We start from the raw sequence: 6,870 nt of genomic DNA, 5'->3' as shown, positions 1-6,870 counted from the left end.
ATTTTTTTACTAAAGGAGACCTTTTTTCATCTTTTGTTTCCTGCATCCACCTGGAACTTTGGGCTTAAATTTCAATCTGCTGTTAACAAGAAGCGTCAAACGTCCATAGCTGCGAAAGGGCTGGTAGCCAACACCTAAGTTCTGGGTTTGACTCCTCGTATGAGCGAATATTTCAATACTTAATGGCGTTGTGGTTTCAGTGGTATGGAACGTTCCTCTCGACAGCGAGGCACTTGACTTTGTCAATCTCAAGAATTCGCCGGCCTAGTCTTCGAAGATGCTCGTAGGGGTAGTGTTTGCGTGTGTGCGTTCATAGGGATGAGTATGGGTGCATTCTAACTATCTGAGTTGTAATGTGTAATCGCAAAAAAAAAAACATCCACAACTACTTAGGGCGTGTTTAGCTGATTTCTTACAGCCTCGACTTCTTTTATGTCTCATGTCAGAAGTAGCATTGTTCAGCCGTTTCTCTCTCTCCTGCTAAAATGAACATAGAGTCAAAAAAGTCATGATTTATGGCTCCTTCGGCTCCGACTCCTTTGATACTGTAGCACAAAACCGTAGCCCGAGTCCGATGAAATGGGTCCTTAGCTGCCGCCCACCTGGCTCCGCACATGCCGGCCTACCGAGCGTCTCTGTGCTCTCGCTAGCTGAGTCCGTTCTCCCGAGCACCGGTGGCCCCCGCTTCTTCATGTGAGGCGACCGTCCCGACTCTGCACGTGCTTGTGCTGCCCTCCAGCTGATGCTGATATGGATGTCGATCTTTCTTAATGTTGTAGTTGGCACTAGGCATGATCTCTTTTTGTTTGTATAGTTTGAGTATTTGATATCACTACTGGAAACTTAAATACTTGTGTGTGTGTCAAAACACAGAAAAATACGAATACCGTTAGAAAAATATTTTTCTGACGGTGTACCCTCAGAAAAATACACACAGAAATAGAATGACAGAAAAATTCAATTGTTCTGTGTGTTCGCTGTCAGAAACAATTTTTCTGTCGGTCTTACACGCACAGAAAAATTATGTTCGGCCAGATTAAACATAAAATTTCTGTGCATTATTCCTCACAGAAAAAAGAAAAACTCGACAAAAAAATCATTTTTCTGTTAGTGTTGTCTCGTCAGAGTTGCAGAGGTGCACTCATAGGAAAAATTATATTTTTCTGTCGGGTTAAGTGAACGCACAGAAAAATTATATTTTTCTGTCAGGTGTTAACAGACCACCGACAGAATAATATACACTTACCCATGCAGTAAATTAGATACAATAATTATTTGGAAACAGTAGCAACAACATATTAAAATATGGACAGTCCATACAGTAATTTCATCACAACATATAAAGATGGAGTCCAAATGTTCAGCACGTTCATTCATACCATCCAGACTACATGTAGATGATGTCCAAATGTTTCGGCATCAATACATTCAAAAGCATTACCATCTCATCTCAGCAGTTCATAAATTTCACTACTGATAACTACTGCACTACTATGCTGACAACCAGATCGATGTTGCTACCATTAAAAATGAGCAGCTCTTAACTCTTTCATTGCTGCTCCTATCGACCTGCAAATAAAGCACAATAAGCAATATAATATCAACTTGGCATACATCAGGTAGTAAGCACAACTTTGTTTCAGGTAGTAACTTGGCAGCTAACTTTCAGATGTCAAACTGCAAACCTAATGTGGGTATTTTATCCTAAACTTCTAGTTAGGAAATAATTCCATCAGTGTCAGGTATCACAATTCTTTCAAGTTCCAACAATCAATATCTGGATATCAAGACCTAAACAGGCTAGTAAGCACAAACATATTTTTGAAATCACAACATTAAATCTCAAATAACAAATTGCCTCATTTAAGGACCTTTGCTAATTACCCTAAATTTGTTGGAGTATCAAAGAGTCATAATAACTACCCTAAAAATTGTAAAGATCCTATTGTGGTATGGAACATATGTCCAGGAAGATTATGTACAATTAAAATAGGCATAAAGCCCAGAAGCTGACAACTAATACTGAAACTGAGAAATAGTAAGGTAGAACTCACTTCATCAGGTACATTGGGATTAGCACCGTTTCTCAACAAACACTGGATGCAGCGATCTAAGCCTTTATAAGCAGCTAGCGCTACTGGAGGTACAGAACAACCAGTCCCATTCACATCATCACTAGCTTGCAATTGTGTTCATCTCAGGAATCGCACAATCAAATTTGTTGAACCCCATTGGCAAGAAATAGTTTGGGTCAAGCAGCATCTCTAAAGTGACAAAATACTGTACCTCAATTAGGGCCTGTTTGGTTTCTGCAATTCCTTCTAAAATCCGTGTCACATCGAATGTTTGGACATATGCATGGAGTATTAAATATAGACTAATTACGAAACTAATTGCACAACTTGCGACTAATTTGCGAGATGAATCTTTTAAGCCTAATTAGTCCGTGATTTGACAACGTGGTGCTACAGTAACCATGTGCTAATGATGGATTAATTAGGCTTAAAAAATTTGTCTCGCAAATTAGCCGCTATCTATGTAATTGGTTTTGTAATTAATCTATATTTAATGCTCCTTATTAGTATCTAAACATTCGATGTGACATGAATTTTAGGAGCGACTAAAGAACCAAACACCACCTTAGTATCTCCAAGCAACTCAATGAAGAACCATGGAGGGACGCGAGCAGCGGTGTTAACATTTTCTTTGACACTCTGTTATACTGGGGGAAAAGAGAAGAATAACGATACTGTCGAAAAAAGAAGGGTTCAAGCAGTGTAATATGCAAGTCACCAGAAGAAGATAGAAAAGTTACACATGGCAGCACCTGATCAGTTTATTCAACTTTACCTACAAAATAAAACTAAAGATGCAAATGAGAAACCACAATGACCCATCATCTCTTTTTTACTGTACCACTGAATATAAAACTAAGCCTAAACATTTTTAAGATGAAAATTCCAGCTTTCATCAACAATGTTCCCCATGAAAGTCCAGAGAACAAATAAATGCTACCGCATGATAACATACTCTGAATGCAATAAAAACTAAATTTGCGGTGCAATCTTAGCCGAAAGATGGTGATTTTTGTTGCAATAATCACAGTGATTCAGGAAATGGGAATTTGCATCATAGATTGCACATAAAAAAATACAACAACCAACAAATAACTATTTAGACTTTAGAGAACTACTGCTGACTTACAAGATACTATAAAACTGGCAAAAGTTTACAGTAAAAATGAAATGTTAAAGAGAGATCTGATGGTAGTGCATGATGTGATCATCACAATGAATGCAGATATCTCCTATGTTATGATATCATCACTTCTCCCATTAAAATTCATCTTATACAACTCTAATAAACATCAACCACAGACATGATCAAAATATCAGAGCAGAAGGGGCAGCGGAGGGCCGCCGCCACCACCACGCCCCGCCGCCGGCCACCACCACCACCACCGCAGCCACCGGCCGGATCCGGGAGAGGGAGGGCCGGATCCGGCCGGGTGAAGAAGGGGGAGGGGAGGGGCGGCCGCCCGCCGGGGAAGAAGAAGGGGGAGGGGCGGGGCGCCGGCGGGGGAGGAGGGGCGCTGGGGCCAGGTGAAGAAGGGGAGGGGAGGGGCGGCCGCCCGCCGAGGAAGAAGAAGGCGGCGGGGCGGGCGTGAGTGCATAGCTGCGGCGGCGGCGCAGCGTGTGCGTGCGTGCGTGAGGAGAGCCGAGCAGACGAGTCCGCGAGTGCGTGCGTGCGAGGGTGTTTGGGAGCGGCGACCGGCGGGTTAGGGTTGGGACTTCTTTGTTTTTTTTATTTATCCTATGCGTGCATATATTTTTTTCTGTGCGTGCATATATTTTTTCTGTGCGTTTTTAAAGAACCGATAGAATAAATTATATTTTTCTGTGAGTGCTGATTTTTCCGTGTGTGTATTGTCACGCACAGAAAAATTATACAATTATTCTGTGGGTTTTTGTATTTTTTTTGTCGGGATATTTTGGAACCGATAGAATAATCGTAATTTTTCTGTGCGTGCCGAAAAAAACGCACAAAAAAATTCGTCACCCAAAGGGCAATTCGAGTTTCCAGTAGTGTATGTACTCTCTCTATTCTGAATTATAAAAAGTTTTGACTTTTCTAGATACATTGTTAATGTGTATCTAGATGCATAGAAAAAGCTGTGTATCTAGCAAAGCTAAAATATCTTATAATTTCAAATGGATGGAATATTAGTTATTACTACTTGCACATAAACATCACAGACAAAACACATAAAAACGTACATAGATGCCATGTAACATCACCACACATCACGGCCAGCCACCAAGCCTCCCTGCTTCCATGCCATAAGTTGCATATACAAAGCATCCAAAAAGTTTGGAGAGTGCATTGCACCATGCTTCACGAAAGTTGAGTACTCGAAGACATAGCAACATGTCTTACAGCCAGTTGAAGATCCAGGGAATTGTCCAATCTCGGACATGCCAAGACCACTGCCCTAATAACTTATGTCAAGATACCTGGGAGGCTCAAGACCTAGAGAATAAATTATACAATGCGTGCATATATTTATCCTAATAACTTTGTTTTTTTTATTTATCCTATGCGTGCATATATTTTTTCTGTGCGTGCATATATTTTTTCTGTGCGTTTTTAAAGAACCGATAGAATAAATTACATTTTTTTGTGAGTGCTGATTTTTCCGTGTGTGTATTGTCACGCACAGAAAAATTATACAATTATTCTATGGGGTTTTGTATTTTTCTGTCGGGATATTTTGGAACCGATAGAATAATCGTAATTTTTCTGTGCGTAGCGAAAAAAACGCACAGAAAAATTCGTCACCCACAGGGCAATTCGAGTTTCCAGTAGTGTATGTACTCTCTCTATTCTGAATTATAAAAAGTTTTGACTTTTCTAGATACATTGTTAATGTGTATCTAGATGCATAGAAAAAGCTGTGTATCTAGCAAAGCTAAAATATCTTATAATTTCAAATGGATGGAATATTAGTTATTACTACTTGCACATAAACATCACAGACAAAACACATAAAAACGTACATAGATGCCATGTAACATCACCACACATCACGGCCAGCCACCAAGCCTCCCTGCTTCCATGCCATAAGTTGCATATACAAAGCATCCAAAAAGTTTGGAGAGTGCATTGCACCATGCTTCACGAAAGTTGAGTACTCGAAGACATAGCAACATGTCTTACAGCCAGTTGAAGATCCAGGGAATTGTCCAATCTCGGACATGCCAAGACCACTGCCCTAATAACTTATGTCAAGATACCTAGGAGGCTCAAGACCTAGAGAATAAATTATACAATGCGTGCATATATTTATCCTAATAACTTTGTTTTTTTATTTATCCTATGCGTGCATATATTTTTTCTGTGCGTTTTTAAAGAACCGATAGAATAAATTACATTTTTCTGTGAGTGCTGATTTTTCCGTGTGTGTATTGTCACGCACAGAAAAATTATACAATTATTCTATGGGGTTTTGTATTTTTCTGTCGGGATATTTTGGAACCGATAGAATAATCGTAATTTTTCTGTGCGTAGCGAAAAAAACGCACAGAAAAATTCGCCACCCACAGGGCAATTCGAGTTTCCAGTAGTGTATGTACTCTCTCTATTCTGAATTATAAAAAGTTTTGACTTTTCTAGATACATTGTTAATGTGTATCTAGATGCATAGAAAAAGCTATGTATCTAGCAAAGCTAAAATATCTTATAATTTCAAATGGATGGAATATTAGTTATTACTACTTGCACATAAACATCACAGACAAAACACATAAAAACGTACATAGATGCCATGTAACATCACCACACATCACGGCCGGCCACCAAGCCTCCCTGCTTCCATGCCATAAGTTGCATATACAAAGCATCCAAAAAATTTGGAGAGTGCATTGCACCATGCTTCACGAAAGTTGAGTACTCGAAGACATAGCAACATGTCTTACAGCCAGTTGAAGATCCAGGGAATTGTCCAATCTCGGACATGCCAAGACCAATGCCCTAATAACTTATGTCAAGATACCTGGGAGGCTCAAGACCTAGAGAATAAATTATACAATGCGTGCATATATTTATCCTAATAACTTTGTTTTTTTTATTTATCCTATGCGTGCATATATTTTTTCTGTGCGTGCATATATTTTTTCTGTGCGTTTTTAAAGAACCGATAGAATAAATTACATTTTTCTGTGAGTGCTGATTTTTCCGTGTGTGTATTGTCACGCACAGAAAAATTATACAATTATTCTGTGGGTTTTTGTATTTTTCTGTCGGGATATTTTGGAACCGATAGAATAATCGTAATTTTTCTGTGCGTACCGAAAAAAACGCATAGAAAAATTCGTCACCCGCAGGGCAATTCTAGTTTCCAGTAGTGTATGTACTCTCTCTATTCTGAATTATAAAAAGTTTTGACTTTTCTAGATACATTGTTAATGTGTATCTAGATGCGTAGAAAAAGCTGTGTATCTAGCAAAGCTAAAATATCTTATAATTTCAAATGGATGGAATATTAGTTATTACTACTTGCACATAAACATCACAGACAAAACACATAAAAACGTACATAGATGCCATGTAACATCACCACACATCACGGCCAGCCACCAAGCCTCCCTGCTTCCATGCCATAAGTTGCATATACAAAGCATCCAAAAAGTTTGGAGAGTGCATTGCACCATGCTTCACGAAAGTTGAGTACTCGAAGACATAGCAACATGTCTTACAGCCAGTTGAAGATCCAGGGAATTGTCCAATCTCGGACATGCCAAGACCACTGCCCTAATAACTTATGTCAAGATACCTGGGAGGCTCAAGACCTAGAGAAGAAGGAAGAAAGGA

The 6,870-nt window shown here is 39.3% G+C and overlaps 1 non-coding gene and 1 pseudogene across 1 annotated transcript; both read right to left on the bottom strand.

Annotated features, from left to right (window-relative positions):
- Positions 1-3,059: 3,059 nt before the first annotated feature.
- Positions 3,060-3,141, bottom strand: LOC136541036 (small nucleolar RNA Z196/R39/R59 family). The gene has a single exon (XR_010780144.1). It is a non-coding gene; the product is annotated as a small nucleolar RNA Z196/R39/R59 family (small nucleolar RNA).
- A 112-nt stretch (positions 3,142-3,253) lies between these two features.
- Positions 3,254-3,334, bottom strand: LOC136541032 (small nucleolar RNA Z195/SNORD33/SNORD32 family; annotated as a pseudogene).
- Positions 3,335-6,870: the final 3,536 nt, after the last annotated feature.

The sequence above is a fragment of the Miscanthus floridulus genome, chromosome 2 (genome assembly GCF_019320115.1).
Source record: "Miscanthus floridulus cultivar M001 chromosome 2, ASM1932011v1, whole genome shotgun sequence".
In the NCBI taxonomy this organism is placed as follows: domain Eukaryota; kingdom Viridiplantae; phylum Streptophyta; class Magnoliopsida; order Poales; family Poaceae; genus Miscanthus; species Miscanthus floridulus.
The sequence above is the reverse complement of the archived record's forward strand: the minus strand, read 5'-3'. Positions and strand labels throughout refer to the sequence as shown.